The 16292-nt window shown below is 32.2% G+C and overlaps 1 protein-coding gene and 1 pseudogene across 2 annotated transcripts in view; one reads left to right on the top strand and one right to left on the bottom strand.

Annotated features, from left to right (window-relative positions):
* Nucleotides 1-16292, bottom strand: part of dac (dachshund family transcription factor) — a 436877-nt gene that overhangs the window by 356378 nt on the left and 64207 nt on the right. The window lies entirely within an intron of this gene.
* On the top strand, nt 6508-6632 carry LOC143205388 (uncharacterized; annotated as a pseudogene).

Here is a 16292-nt window from a genome sequence, read left to right as displayed (position 1 = left end):
ATTGTAGAATAACGTAACATCTTTCATGTATTATTTTTATATGCTATTTTTTGCAGTATCTATATTTAGGCTTATGTGTTATTAGAATCAATATTAGGATATAAAAATGTGCACATAACACAGATATAAAAAAATAACCAAAGCAACGGCGACTGATGCCGACCAAAGTGAATTAATATCCCAGATTGTTGTTGTAAAGTTCTCGCTCCAGATAAACAAACTGGGGACGAGGAGAATTGGCTTTCATCCGACATCTCTCCGGCTACATTTACAAATTATTTAATTTTCCAGTCAGACGAGCGCCGATTCGCGACCCAAGAAGCTCGATCTCCACCCGACTGTGCCTAAATCCTAAATAACAAACCGTGCAGGCGTATCCGTCGAGAGATCTAAGAGAGAACGCGCGTCTTCTTAGCCGACCGATTGTTTTCAATTAGTTTTCCCTTTTCGGGAAGGACCCGGGAAAAAGTATTCCCCACTCCCCCCAATCCCCACCCCTCTTTCTTCGTTCTACCGCGCGCGATTAGTCAAAGAGCGGACCCTTCGTTTGTCGATTTAATCTGACAAATAAACATTTTTAAGTGAAATTAAAACGGCGAGTGTGCTCCCCCCCCCCTCACCCCCGACGCCGGGGACGTCGTGATGTCGACGAAGACGGGCGCCAGTTCAAAGAAACCGAGTACCCGGCGGCACTGTCGAGGGTGGATGCCTCCACTGTCGACCGTAACAGAAATACAGTAACCAGACGTCAGGACCACTTAAAATTATCGCTGGATGATCGTTCGTTTTTTTAAGTGGTGGCCTGCCTGTATCTGGGAGATTAAGGACGTATGGGAATAGCGTCCTGTACCTGGATATGTGAATATGTTCTGGTAAGAATACGAAGAACGATCGGTTTATCTTAACATTCTCCTGTTTCCTGTTTCAAAATTACATTATTTTTTCTAAGTGGTTTCAAAGGTTCTCTTAATATACAAAGAAAAATTCAAAGAATTTTAATATACTGCTCTTTTTTATAACCCTTTATATACACCTTTAATATCCTAGCATTGATAGCCAAAATTTATAATATTCTTATCTATTATCAAAAACAGTCCACAAAAGAATACTATATTATTATTTAACATTTATTCAGCCATTAGTTTGCTTCCCAAAATATCTAGTTCCAAAAGTACTTCTCAAAATAACCCGAAACTTTAACAAAATATTGTAGCAAGAACGAAAAGTATTTATCAGAAATACATATACAAAATATATTAATAGCCCTTGAGATATAATAATATACATGGAAACAGAGATAATGAAATATAAAACAAGTTTAATGATATTTTGAAGCCCTTAGAACATTTTTATCTACATTACTATCAATAAGCTCAATTATTTCTTTTAAAGTGAACAAAAAAATTACTACATTCTTATTCTATCTGTTGAACTTGTTTTATTTTCACTCGCTAGTTTGTTCGTCAAAGTGTCTAGCTCCTAAAGTTTTTCTCCAATTAACCTCAAATTTTGGTGAGATAGTCTAAATATATTGCAGTACAACTTAACATTTTTTAATTGAATTTAAAATAATAGTTAGTTTATAATATATAAACTAGTCTGAAAGAAAATGAAAAAAAACTTTATTAAAGTAACATATATATGACATTCAATAAAATATAACAGAAATAAATATAAAAAATATACTTAAAAACTGCTTAGATCGTAGCAGAGGTAAGAAAAATGTGTAATATTTTTATCTAATGTTAAAAAATTAAATGATTTCTATTAGAATGAATTAACAAGAAAAGTATTATATCCTGGTAAAGTTGTACTCAAAAGAAACATTTAATCAATCACTAGTTTGTTTATATCTTCTATAAGTCTCTATCTTCGTAAAGCTTGATTCCAATTAACATCAGTATTTGAAAAAATGGTCTCAAAACAAACAAATTAAAAAATATCAAAGAAAATCTTCAAAACTTAATGAACAAAATTTAACAAACAAATTTCAAAGAATGAATATCTTGAAAAGAAATATCGTTAAAAAATTCCTAGACAAAAGCAAAATAAGCTTGAAATACGTTAATATGAATGTGTTAATTTCTCCTTCATTTGACTTTCCTTCGTTGCTCTGATGTTTTACCCTGTAATTTTTCATATTCTTTAATTTTCATTAAAAAAACTGTTTCCGTATATTTGTGTCCACAAAATCTGAAATATACTAGATGGATCGACTTGACCAAACTTTTACACAAAACACAAATTTTAACAGAAAAGTGTTACCGTGTACTACATATTATATTTCGACGAAAATTTCAGCAAACGAAAAAAGTTTTAACCGTTTTAACTGGGTTTCGAATTCAGATTTTTTTTCGAAGACCTTCTTAGGTGGTTATAATAGCTTGCTTAAGAACTCTAATGCTCAGGAAAATATGTGATATATATAAAAAAATATATAAAAATATATAATAATAAAAGAATAGAATAACAGTCTCAAAAATCACAAGAGCTTTTTTAAAATTGCTTTCCATCTATTTTATTTATGTAAGTAAGCTAAACCTTTAATTTTCGATAATATAAAATAGAAATGAAGATACAAAAATAAGTAAAGGCAAAATTATCAATAGATGAATAAAATTTAACAAAATAATTTGAGTAAATACAAGAACTGTTAGTAAAGATTTTAGAAATATTTAGCAAAATTATCAGAATATACTAAATGACTTCAATAAAAAGCTATTTATTTCACTATATTTAGTTTGTCTTAAATATAGCGATATAAATCGTTTTTTCCTTAAAAAATATACATATATACTCCTTCCTGTTATAGATATCCAACATTCAAATATCCAATCTTGATACAGTTTTTCAACAAACAAATTCACTTTTTACAGTTTCCTTTTTTCCCTACAGTTAAGTTATAATAAAAATAAGGTGCTGTAACAATTTTTTAATCAAAGCGTAGTAATATGTGTGTTATACAGACTTATATTCCGCTAAAAAAAATGTTTTTCCTAAAATTTTGTCAATACTCAATCAATAGGGAGAGCGAAAGAAACCAATAAATATTCGATATCCAACAAATAACATAAACCAAGGATTCTTAAAAGCAATAAAATAATTATCTTATATTCAGTCGATAAATTGTTAAACGTCGAAGGGGCCACGCCCACGGCGGAGATGTTTATATTAAATTTGCCGATCATTCGTGACTATTATCCTGACGCAGACGTATACATGAGAAACCGTAGAAACATTATTTAGTACGTTAAACCTCGAACTAACATATCAATCGTGATCAGCCACCGCATGGATGGATATGGAACGTCGATATATCGTCTTGGTAAAATTACACATATAAAATATTTGGTTTATTCCTATTAGCTGTGAGCTAATTATGACGGAGAAAGTTTGCAAACTTAGAAGCGAAACGATATATTTCATATAAAACAGAAATAATTAGTTAGTTAATATCGTATTATGGATTTAATTATCTTCAGATTCGTGTCGTTTTTGGGACTTGTTAAAATACATAACAGAAGCAAACTCAACGTTAAAATACTTTTCGTGTAGTCGTATATTATATTTTTTTATCAGAAATGCTTCCTATGACCTACCATTACTACGTGTTTCCACTTCACATAATGAATTCATTATAGCCAGACAGAACCACTTGTCCCACACGTGACTGCAGCTTTAAAAGTTTCAGCATCAATGGTTTTACTTATCTGAAAGTACAACCCAATACTACAGAAAAAAATACGTCAAATTACAACTCTTAATTTAAAATAACTAATAAAATAAAACAAAATAAATAAGGTCCATCATGAATAAATATTTATTCATTTAAAATTTATTTTAAATTATAACAACCATACGAATTGTTTTTGTAATAAATATATCTGAAGAACATAGATACATATAGAGATAAAATGTGGTACAAAAATCACTGGTATAAACCAGATGAGTGAAAACAATATTTTAATTAGTGTATATGTTCAATACGTTGTTGATTTATTATGAAACATCATTAACAAATTGGTTCTAAAAATGTTTCACTGTATATGACAGGAGCAGTGACAAAGAATGCAACTAACAGACTTTAACCATTGTCGAGTAAACGTCCAAATTTTATTGTGGATAAATATACGCCACAAGAACGAGAAGAAATAGTGACAATATTTATTGAAAATAATCGTTCCATCATTGCCACTCAGCAGAAATTGCATCAAAAATATCCTAATCGTCCAGTGAATTTTTGACACTACGGTATGACAGCAGACAAGCCTCGTTCTGGAAGACAACGGAGGTCTCGTAACGGTGAAAATATGGCTCTGGTGCGCGATAGTGTTACAGAGTCTCCAGAAACATCAATTCGGAGACGTGGTTCCCAGTTACACATTTCTGCACGCAGGTTAATACGAATTTTGAAAACTGATTTGAAATGTAATCCTAAGAATGGTGAAATTGGAGATTTTTCGTCTAAATTGATAATGAGCGGTTGAAGAACATTTTCTTCTCAGTGGCCACGTTAATAAACAGAACAGTCGGTTTTGGGGAACACAAAATTCTAAATTACTTCATAAAACTGCTGGTTCCTATCTTTTTGAAAATAACCAAGATGTTACAGTTACTGTTACTGCTGAACAGTACCAAGACATGATTCGAAATTTTCTTGTGCCTGAAATGGAAGAGCAAGGACTAGAGGACATATGGTTTCAGCAAGATGGAGCCACATCACTCACAGATCGTTCAACAATTCAATTATTGAATGACGTTTTTCCACGAAGACTATTTTCGCGAAGTGGCGATTTGGCATGGCCAGCCGGATCTCCGGATTTAACAGCACGAGACTTTTTCTTATGGGGTTTATAAAACTATAAAACTAACAACAAAATTAGTAAAATAAAAAGCTATATCACTACAAAGTGGTGATGTATATCTTGTCAAACAACAGTGACCAATCAGTTTACTACCAATCAGACTTGCTTGGATCTATTGGATTATATTTCATTTAGTCTATAATTTATTGACTTTAATAGGGAATAAGTCATTGAAGAACCGAAGACAGGTAAGGGTTCTGCTATTTGTTATGGCATCTTTGTGCTTGTGCTTTTTATAAAAATTTAAATATATAGTGTCATTATATGTTGATTTCTTCAATTATTTTTATTTCTTACAGATATTGTCAACACCTTCAAATAAAATTCATTCATATTTTGCTAATTTTGATTGAGTTGAGACATATTTTCCTCTCTAAAAAGCATTATTTACCTTATTTATCGTTATTAGTGTCGTTACTTTCCCGTTTTTTGTTGTTGTGAGATCAATATTACACCAGGACTCGTAATATATTCATTCTAATATTACATTTCACTCGATATTGGTTTAGATTTATCGGCTGCTAATGGTGTTTGATGAGTTGTTGCCGATTATACGTCTCCCATCGAAATTACCCGTCCGAAAGTGATATTTTAATACTTGGATCAATAGTAAACGTTATTATCATCTTAGATACCGTACCTAATTACTGTCGGTTATTGCTATTCGGATTTCGGTATACATTATTGCGAGATAATAACTGATTTTACCACTGTTTCTCGTATTTTTGTTGATGGTTTGGGGACCGACCGCGGCGAAGTTTATCACTCGACGATATCAGGTGTTGAACCGACCGCTTCTATTTGGTTAAAGGGTTTTTTTTGTTTGGTTTACTGTCATTAGATTGTTTAATATGAATATATTCCCGGATATCTCCCGTATACTGAAAGTTTAATATAGAAATAATTGTGTGTAATAAATTAAAATGGGTAGCCAGTGTGTTTGTTATCGTTTCTTTTTTTATTTTCACAACGATTTCGATTTATCACTAATTTTAATTACTCGTAGTTCAATACTTTATGTCACTAATTTAATATTAGTTAATTAAAAATATTTTTTATATATATTATTTATACTGATACTATAAATACTTATCTTGCTTAAGTACAACAATAGAAATACACTAGTTTGTAAATTAACATTGTTCTAAGGCATATATAATGTGAGACAACGTAATAAAACTATCGATCCAATTATTACCATTCCTGAACTGAAAGAATATAAAAAAGATCTCAAAAGACTCTCAAATTATCGTTATTTCTACTTTTAGAAGTTGCTCTATATGTCTTATTTCTTCTACAAACAATTTCAAACATCAGAGCTCTGCCTCTATGGATTTCTATTTCAACAATGCACTCTTCAAACAGATTTTGGTGTGTTAATCTTTAATAGCCCCAAGAAGAAAAATAATAATATGTATTTGAAATGTATATAATTCAAGAAGTTGAGCAAAAAGGGGTCCAGGAGAATTTTATTTTAGTCCTGTTCATGATATTTCCGTTCTTCCAAGTGTATAATTTATAAAAATCGATGGTTTGACCAATTCAACTAGTTATTTTGAATCACCATTCGTCAGCATTATTATTTTACTTTGTCAATAGAAACTAAATAAAACCAAAGAAAATTGATGCTGGTACACCATTATTTGAACAGTGGAAACCAGCCCATAAAAATGTATTGCTGTTGGAATGATATAGACAAGTAACTCTTCATTAGCATGGCTCCTGCGCAAGGATGACACGCAAAATTATGTTCATTTTCCACTTTTTCGTAGAAAACAAAACACAATAACAGCGAACATACCCTTCTGTTAGAAAGATAGGACCAGCTAAGATGGGATCTGCTGTATGAAAATAAATTGTGAGAAATAAAGATTATAAATTATCAACGTCAAAAAATAATGAATATCACAAGAAATAGATTATCGATAGTCTCCCGGTTGAAGATAGGACACTGTAGACTGACACACAGTTTCATCTTAAAAAATGAGCCTTCCCCAATATACACTTTTTGCTGCTCAACAATCACAGTCAATTATTTACTGATATTATGCAAGAAATACTCCCAACTAAGACACAAATATGGCATTAATACAATTTAAAGGACCTTGATATAGGCAATCTGAATAACTTGATCACCTTCCCCAGATACTCTGGCTTATACAGGTAGATACAAACTATTAAAATAAATTAATCTTCACTATGTAACACAAGCGCACTTAATGTTATCAGTCACATCAAACAAAAACCACCACTCGCTTTACTACATTATAGAATATTATTGCCATCTGTTTGTATCTTACAATTATTTCATTTTATTATATATTTCTACCTATATATGATACCTGTAATTACAAATACTACTATAGTTTTTAGTAGCTACACTTATTTTATAATAAACGTTATTATTAAATTGTATATACTACAAAACATGACTTATTCCCTATTAAAGTCAATAAATTATAGATTAAATGAAATATATACTAATGAAATATAATCCAATAGATCCAAGCAAGTGTGATTGGTAGTAAACTGATTGGTCACTGTTGTTTCACAAGATATACATCACCACTTTGTAGTGATATAACTTTTTATTTTACTAATTTTTTTGTTAGTTTTATAGTTTTATAAACCCCATAAGAAAAAGTCTGGTGCTGTTAAATCCGGAGATCTGGCTGGCCATGCTAAATCGCCACTTCGCAAAAATAGTCTTCGTGGAAAAACATCATCCAATAATTGAATTGTTGAACGATCTGTGTGTGATGTGGCTCAATCTTGCTGAAACCACATGTCCTCTAGTGCTTGCTCTTCCATTTCAGGCACAAGAAAATTTCGAATCATGTCTTGGTACTGTTCAGCAGTAACAGTAACTGTAACATCTTGGTTATTTTCAAAAAAGATAGGGACCAGCATGAATACCACGCCATACAGTTGTTTTTAGTGGATGCAATGATGTTTTATGAAGTAATTGAGGGTTTTGTGAAGAAAAATGATCCCAGTCACGCCAGTAACCGGACTGGTAAGAGCGGATGTTTTCTGGGATGATTTTTAAGTTGATCACTCGCCAGTCGGTAGGCTTAATGCAGATAACCTTGGTTCAGAGTCAACGTTAAACTCTAGTCCAGTCCAAATAAACCACTGGTTGGTAAAAAGGAAACTTTGAAATATATACATACGAGAATATATATGAAATATATAAAACGAGTATTTAAGGAACTTTTATCCGATGCATCTTTCCAAAGATCAAAACCTTCCCCTTTGTAATTGAATTTTACTTCCAATTCCACCCTCATCCCTTCCACCCTTTAAAACCCCAACCTCCCCCTCCCCGCCGACCTTTCTTCGCTTAAAATCAATAAACAATAAACCGGCAGTTTAATTTTCGACAATATTTCAATTTTTATCCGACATAAAATAACCGATGCTCCCGTTGAGGGCGATCGACGACGAGGAAAGTCGAAAGATGGGCAGGCAAAGGGCTCGAGGATGATCCGAAGGCGAGGCCTTTTAATTACAAGAGATTTACACGAAACGAGTGGCTCTGGATGTCTCGGTTCCCGGGTAATCGGACGCATCGTGGCGGAAATAAATAATTGTCCCGATTTGTTTGTTTGGAGCGGGGCCGGGGCAGACAAATAGCCGCGAAAATGACTTCGAAAAGGGGATATTCGTGATGAACGCGAACGGTTTTCCGGGTTAGTTGAGCCGGAAAAGCCGCCAGTTCGGTTGTCGTTCCGGCACGGCAGACTGCGCGCAGATTTACGGTGATTTTGATGAAGCGCATAACTGAATAAATGATGCAGCACCTTCAAAATGTGTAAGTTAAAAACGTTATGAAAGTCTTGGATTTGACAGTATTTAAAAATGGGGTTATTATTCAATATATTCACCGCATCATATCACATATAAACATATTCACACAATATATACAAAGCAAATATAACCTGAAAAAAAAATCCCTGAAAAAATTAAATCCAACGAACTTATTTATATTTGAATCAATTTCTTAACTGCCATTTTCACCGATAAATTTCTTATATTAACTAGGTAAAATATTAGCAATAGAAATAAATATCCCACATATTTACCAATTAAAAAATCAAAAATGACTATTTAAATATTCAATTGAGAAAAACATTTAAAATACGGATATAAAAATAATTCTAGGACTAATAGAGAACACACAAAATTATACAAGGAATTCAGCCACGCCTACCTCATGGAATTTTTAATAAATTTGGTTTGAACACTTGGTACGTATTCTAGTTTACTTAGAATTTCCAACAATTGCTTACAAATTTGGAGACTTTTCTAAAACTCCAGGATCAAGAAAAATTACAAGCACTTGAACTAATTGTATTGGAACAAGTTGAACACTTGAAGTTAGTTAAGAGTTAAAACTCAGATTAGAATAAACTTACTCATTGATTGATTTGTGAAACACCCTATAGAAGTTGTTTTGTATGTATATTTTATTGCTAAATTAAGAAACCTTCGGACTTGCTAATTAAATCTAATAATTTAAGTGATTAAACGCAATTTTCTTAATTAAAACGTTGTTTTAGATATATCAATGTCAACATTTATAATTACTATATATTATGCGACATGTTCCTGCTAAACGAAAGGTAATAAACATAATTTTAACGACAATATATATTAATTTTTAAGACAATTTAATTACAACAATTCGTTCGATATCAATGACAGAAAATAGTGTATATTTAGCGTCGGTTTCTTGTCGTAACGTCCCTGATGCCAATCATAATCCTTTGATGAATAATCAAGCACGCCCCCTTTCTTATTAGGGTCAGTCCATTCGGTATGAAATATTTAAAGAAGCCACACAATGGACGTTAATTTTAATATGCCATCTAGGGGACGGTGGGGTAAGACGGTCCAGATATCATTCCGCCATTAATTAGCCTGGTTTCGGAGTCTTTGTAAATATGGTGTTAGCTCATTTGCCAAGCCTTGTACAGGATATTTAACATGTTATTAGTACACAGAAGAAAATTAAAATTCATTGTCCTTGTACCATGTTATTCAGTAAACAACGTTAAACCACCTATTTATCTAACCTATATTTGTATTACAAAATTATTCTACAAAAAAAAATGAAATAATGAAATAAAAATGATGGGTGGCCGTGAAAGAATAGAAACCGATCCGCGATGCGGGATAGTATCGTCAAAACATCTCCAACCACACGTCCCACACTCCGAATACCTCAATGATCACAATAGGCGTCGGAAGGAAAAACAAAAGAGAGCTCACAGCTCGTCACCGTGGCGCATAGGGGCACCTCCAGCATTTACAAAGGGTAGTGACATCGTCGATGATGGATCTCGAGCACCTCTCGCTATTGTTTTAGGTCCGGTACGCTATTCGATCGACGAGATTTCAAAGACGATATTGAAACGCGATATCTGACGGGAAAGGGGCGGGGGGCGAAGACGGTCGATGCTGGGGGTGGAGATATCGGGCCGAATTGGCAGTTTTTCCTTTCTCCAACGGTTAATGACACGGATGAAGCTTATACCGTATCCGTAAATATAAGAAACAATGAAATTGCTATTGACAACTATTAATAACAACCTCAACGATTTTATTGATGATCCAGTGACGTAAATAATTATAAAAAGTTCAAATGAATCTAATTAATTAATTAACAACATTATCATTAATAACCTTCTAGAAAATATCTGTTAATGTTATTTTAACGTAATGCTTAAAAAAAGAGTTCATTATTAGCATATTTTGCTTCACCATAAAATACCCAAGTACACTTTTTTATGAAACTAAATCGGCCAGATTGTGATTAGTAAAATAAATGTCATAAAGTGAATAAACGAAAAATCACTATTTATAACCAATTTCAAAAAATCTTCGTCAATTTATCAATAAAGCCATGGAGTTCTTGTTAAGATAATTATGTCTGTTAATTTTGTGATTAAAAAGATAATAGTTTCCCGATAGCTTCCCAATTAACAGTAGATAAGTTGTTTTAAGAACGAAATTTTGACCAAAATGCCAAGAACTCATATTTAGCAAAAATCAAAGAAACTCCAGACCAAAATATTTCGAAGGGTATAGGCATTTCTTTTCATTATTAGTGTAATTTGAAAATGCCGAACATCTCTTGAGATTGCTGATTAATCTACTATCCTTCAACTCTATATTATGAATATTTTACCTATTCGATTAACATAATTGAACATGATTATATATAATATTTGAACAATAATTAAATGCTACAAGAACTTCATACGAAATGTCATATTAAAATATATTTTCATGTTACAAGATAACACATTAAAATAACATAAAAATACCTAATATCCCCTCTGCAGAATATCAGAAATCAAAGAACACAAAGTGAATAAGAACTTATCAAATATCCCACTATTTAGCATCCTATATTTCGTGTATGTCATCTATTACCAAAGTCAGGGGCATCTAAACACATATTTTTTAAGATAATAACAGTGATAAATAAATAATAAATGATGGACTAATGAGGGACGCATTTCCTGAGACTTACCATGAATCACATGCTATTTTTAATCATAAATTCAATATTTAAGTAGAATTTTCAATTATGACTAACTAAAACATTTTTTAAAGTAACAAAAAATTTACTCAAAGTTTGTGTACCTTAAAATCACTCTACAGAAGATTGCATTGCTCTTACTTGTAGACTAGAAGTTGCCTCTGACAAATCGAGAATTCGAAGGAGATCACTCAACATCATTTTCTCAATTAATGAGGTTTCTTGAATGAGTCACCCTGTTTTCTATACACATCTATCTTCTTTTTCTACTTCCGGCTTATAAATTTAAGATGTAGAAACTGGTAGTCTGCCTATGGATAGAAGGGATTATTTCACTGTTCTTTTACTTCACATTTTAAAACATTTAAGAACAAGATATTGCTAAAATATTGCTCTGGATATAATGAAATCAGCAAGGTGTAATGTATTAGTTAGTACGAACTGCTAAAAGCGAATGAAACTGTTACTGTAGATTGTACCGATGTCAGTTAGACAAATTGTGTGACTTGTTGCTACAAAAAAGACCAGCAATAGCATGTAACAGACGGAAGTCCTTCTACTATATGAAAACGCCCGATCACATTGCAAAAGTTATGAAAAATACTGGTAAAAAGCTCTGCTATAGGCATCCAACTAACCGAACATTACCTCCTTCCATTACCCTTTGTTCAGATAGATGCAGCATTACTTAACTGAAATGCTTCAATATTTCGAAATCAATATCGTTCTTTCTACTAACTTACTTTTTAAATTAAAAAATTATCAGAATGCATACAAGTACCTAATATGTTAAATCAAGATCCGTACGAATCTGCGCATGATAAACTGGAAAACGTTTATTATAACTAGTGTTGGGAACAATCGACTGAAATCTACTATCGACTGTTTAGTAATTGACTACTTTTTACTATCGACTGTTTCAGTCGCTATTTTTAGTTCGACTGTTTTTACTAGTAACTGTTTTCAGTCGCTATTTTCGGTGCGACTGACTTTATTACTATTTACTATCGACTGTTTCAATAGTTTACTTTTAGTTACTATTTTCGATTCTACTAGTTCATTCGACTGATTTTTAACGTTCTGGCCTTGTCGTCCTAGCCGCGCCCTGAAAGTAATGCGCCGAATTTATGCTTATATAGATTTACTAGCGATCCGCCCCGGCTTCGCACGGGTGCAATGCTGATACTAAATTAAATACACTACAGAAAAAATATGAACGTTGTATATAAAAACATAGCGGCCCGCTCCGACTTTGCACGGGCATAAAATATATATGCCTATGTCACTCAATGAAAACATGATTAAAATCGATCCAGTATTTTTGGTTCATTCATTACTGCCCTTGGCCTGCACGCATTAAATTTGGAGTAAAACAATTCCTCTTCCCCTATACTTACTATGAAGATTTCCTGCTATCTTTGGAATATCTAAATTCATACAATTTTTATTACATTACACATTTTTAAACGCAAATTTTAAATTTGTAATATCTCCGAAAATATTTGTTTAATTTACTTGCTGTAAGGAACCATATTGATCTATATTAATTGCACACTGTATTTAAGGTACTTAATTTGATAAGGATTAATGCCGTATTGCTTAAAATAGCTTCGTAAATAAGCCATTTTCTCACGTAAAAAGTAAACAATAAAAATGGTTAATGTGGGTTATCCCTAAAAGATAAACATATACCATCGCGGACTTTTTTGTAGACCTTTTTATGGTGTACAATACTGTAGTACATTAATTTGATCTAACTCGTAGGGTTAGGCAGCGTTTTTGCTAATTGCTAAATAAGCCTAAAAAATAGGTTAATTTACGACATCACGTTAGAAACCTCTAAAATTAGCAATGTTGCCTTAGTATATTATACATGTATTATACATATAAACCTTCCTCTTGAATCACTCTATCTATTGAAAAAAACCGCATCAAAATCCGTTGCGTAGTTTTAAAGATTTAAGCGCACATAGGGATATAGGGACAGAAACGGCGAATTTGTTTTATACTATGTAGTGATAATTTATATGTAATATATGTGGTTTTATGTTTTCTTTTGTGAATAACTATATATTGTAAATTAATATAGCAGCATATTGGAACGCCAGTATTCGAGGGCAAGAAAATTAAATTGTAAATGATAAATAGTAAGATACTGGCATAATAGGTAATACTTTGGACTGTAATTACTATTTTCAGTCGCTATTTTTTTGACTATCGACTGTTTCGACTGTTTCGACTATTTTCAATCGATAGTTCCCAACGCTAATTATAACGAATATTCACGACGCTCATCATCCGTACTCAGAAATGAAAAAGAAATATTTGTATCTGGACTTCGACTAGAGAGAATAAACGTTATATATAAGTAACACATAATAACTTAAACCAGTATCAACAAAGGAAATTGGCGTTTATCTAATGTCGTTATGGATAACATCTTGTCGGTTTTTTCCCTCTTTTTACCGATGCTTTGTCGTTTATTAAAACACAGCTCGATTCCCGTTTATTTACCTTCGGGAGAAACAAAAACAGATAGATCCAGAGCCGCTGAACGTACGACCGAACGGACGAGAGCGAGAGAGACGGAGACAGGGAGCGGGAGAAACGCGAACCCGTCCATTTTTAATAACTGTTTAATAGGCTGTATATCTCTATGAATAAAGTAAATATTCCTAGTTATGAAAATATTACTCCAAAATAAACTTCTAACGCGCATATGACACTAAAACAATTTATTTCTGGCGCGGCATTAGCTCATTTCGAACGGTTCGTCGATTGACGTCGACCAGAGTACCGATGTTTACTTATACCGGTTGAGGAATATGAAATATTAAAATTGAACGTTTCGTCACAGTTTACGATAGAAAGAACGATTTTATATCTCTCTGCCGGTAATAACAAACAGGGATCTGGCTGCTGGTTTATCTCGTACTGTCTTCTCTCGGGTTTTTTTTGCGCTTGTTCGATCGCTCCTCGGTCTTTTCCTCGTTTCTTTGAGCGTTGGATGGTAGTACCGAAAGTACATGTGCGAAATACTACTCTAAATTTATATCTTCAGTCTATTAGTTATAGTTTTAATAATAAGAATCTTAGACAATAAAATCGATCACAATGTTTTATTTAATTTCACAGTTTTATGATGTTCAAAAAACTTTCATAATTTTTTTGCTAATAATGCTAATAAATCGTGCTACCACATAACAGTTCAGCTCGTATAACGCGAAATAGAACCAGGAAGACAGACAACACCTAAAGATGGTTCAGGAGATTCTGTCGAAACGTTGCCATAACATTTCTAGTTCTTCTAAGAACCCAAGACGGGTGAAAAACCGAAAAATATCCCAATAATATATACATAATATACTTAATAAAAGATAAACTATTCAATAACATAATATTCAGTCCTTTTCATATTAAAATATTTGCCTAATACCTAATATTTATCACGTCATTCAAAAATTGAGAAATATAATTTACAGCTGTGTGGTAAAAGAACCCAGCAATCATTCCAAATTGATTTGTTTTGGTTTTAGGACAAAACATCGAAAACCAAACTGAGTTAAGGAACATTCAGTGACCTTATTCCAGATCTAGGATTCAGTCTACAGCGAACTGAAAACACTGGAAAAAAATAACGTTTTCATAAAGCTCGTACATGTTTTTTTTTTCATATATTGTATGTTTATGAACGAGAAAATCTATATAATTTAATATATATCTATAATCATTCATTTTATCGATCTAAAATTGCCATAATATTATATCAAAAGAAGCAAGTACTCAAAAAATAGATTTCTCTCATACTTCATGCCAACGGACATAATTTTAGGTCATCAATTATTGAAAGATATTGAATGGAGATGATCTAAAAGCAAAAAAAAAAACGACAGAAATTAGCTGAACAATGATGTGAAACATTCACACAGTTACATGTTCCTCAATTGGTGAAATAAAAATAAGTGATGTTTTATCTGGTGAAATTAAATGACACCATATCTGTAAAGTTTGTCAATATTAGTTGAATTATTGTTCGGACCAACTATTGCATGAATCCTTTATCTGTATATCCTTGTTTTTATTTATGTGTATATGCAGGTGGTATAACAATATCCTAAACAGATGAAAAATGACCCTAAGAAAATATGGAACGATAATGAATAAAAACGAAAGAAAAGTCATAGCAATGAGAGAGCTAGAAGAAATAAACATCCAAATTGAGGATGTATAAATAGAACCAGTAATTGATTTTATATATTTATGTATGGAAATTGAAAGTAATAGAGGCTAGAAGGTTCCATCATATGCCAAAATCACTACATAGTATAAAACAAAGTCGCCTTTTCTGCCCCTATATCCATATGTGCGCTTAAATCTTTAAAACTACGCAACGGATTTTGATGCGGTTTTATTCAATAGATAGAGTGATTCAAGAGGAAGGTTTATATGTATAATACATGCATAATATACTAAGGCAACATTGCTAATTTTAGAGGTTTCTAACGTGATGTCGTAAATTAACCTATTTTTTAGGCTTATTTATCAATTAGCAAAAACGCCGCCTAACCCTACGAGTTAGATCAAATTAATGTACTACAGTACTACAGTATTGTACATAAAAAGGTCTACAAAAAAGTCCGCGATGGTATATGTTTATCTTTTAGGGATAACCCACATTAACCATTTTTATTGTTTACTTTTTACGTGAGAAAATTGCTTATTTACGAAGCTATTTTAAGCAATACACATTTCAGCATGTAAAGTTCCTTACAGCATGTAAATTAAACAAATATTTTCGGAGATATTACAAATTTAAAATTTGCGTTTAAAAATGTGTAATGTAATAAAAATTGTATGAATTTAGATATTCCAAAGAT

The sequence above is a fragment of the Rhynchophorus ferrugineus genome, unplaced genomic scaffold (assembly GCF_030347505.1).
Source record: "Rhynchophorus ferrugineus isolate W39M unplaced genomic scaffold, kcgeb_rfMv2 rfM11, whole genome shotgun sequence".
NCBI lineage: Eukaryota > Metazoa > Arthropoda > Insecta > Coleoptera > Curculionidae > Rhynchophorus > Rhynchophorus ferrugineus.
The sequence above is the reverse complement of the archived record's forward strand: the minus strand, read 5'-3'. Positions and strand labels throughout refer to the sequence as shown.